Source organism: Mycetomoellerius zeteki, unplaced genomic scaffold, assembly GCF_001594055.1.
Source record: "Mycetomoellerius zeteki isolate Tzet28-1 unplaced genomic scaffold, Tzet1.0 scaffold535, whole genome shotgun sequence".
In the NCBI taxonomy this organism is placed as follows: Eukaryota; Metazoa; Arthropoda; class Insecta; order Hymenoptera; family Formicidae; genus Mycetomoellerius; species Mycetomoellerius zeteki.
In genome coordinates, this window is record NW_017257540.1 from 163,420 (window position 1) to 164,363 (window position 944).

Sequence of the window (944 nt, forward strand, 5' to 3'; positions counted from 1 at the left end):
GTCAGTTTCTTATGGCTTAAGTCTTAAAACATCTATTGTAGATCCGGACTTAGGCTGCGTTCCGTTTCGCGCATGATGTGCATAATGCATCATTTATCCTTGTTTAACATTCGGTGAATAACAAGGATAAAAGATGCATCATGCGCTTCATGCGTGAAACGAAACGCAACCTTAACCGAGGTTGTTTCTCATCTCTTTCCAATTCTAAAATTAGTAAGAGAATGGGTGCATTCTGTACTACGACCGCTCACTGAGCGCTCAGTGAGCTTTTGAATCTGTTTGGTCTATATTTTTAGTTCTAACGGAATATGCCAATCAGATGCAAGAGCTCAGTGAGCGGTTGTAGTACTGAATGGACCCAATGAACAAGTTGAATCTCGGTTAAGGGTGAAATCACACGATGCGGAAAAAGACTGCGGAATAGAGAATGCGTCATTGGGCGCATTCAGCGGACTCAACAGTTAAAAAAAAAGAGCTCAGTGAACGGTTGTAGTACTGAATGCACCCAATGAACAAGTTGAATCTCGATTAAGGGTGAAATCACACGATGCGGAAAAAGACTGCGGAATAGAGAATGCGTCATTGAAGCAACCAATCAACGCTATTCCGAATAGCGCTGAATAGCACTGACAAACCAAATTGAACACCAAAAAACAGCGTTTATAAGCATGAGCGCTTATAAAGTGTGAGCGTGCAAACCGAACGCAGTCTTAATCGACCGATTAGTCCATTGGAATTGGCCAATCACCATCTATCGTCAAACAAAATGACAAATGCGATTGATCTATCGTCAAACAAAATGACAAATGCGGTCAATTTCAGTGGACTAATCGGCTGATTAAGGCTGCGGTCCACTTGACGCTATAAACGCTTCGAAGCATTCTTTGATTAGTCAATTCATAAAATTCTTTGTTCTGATTGATCGCTCAAACGCTTCGAAGCGT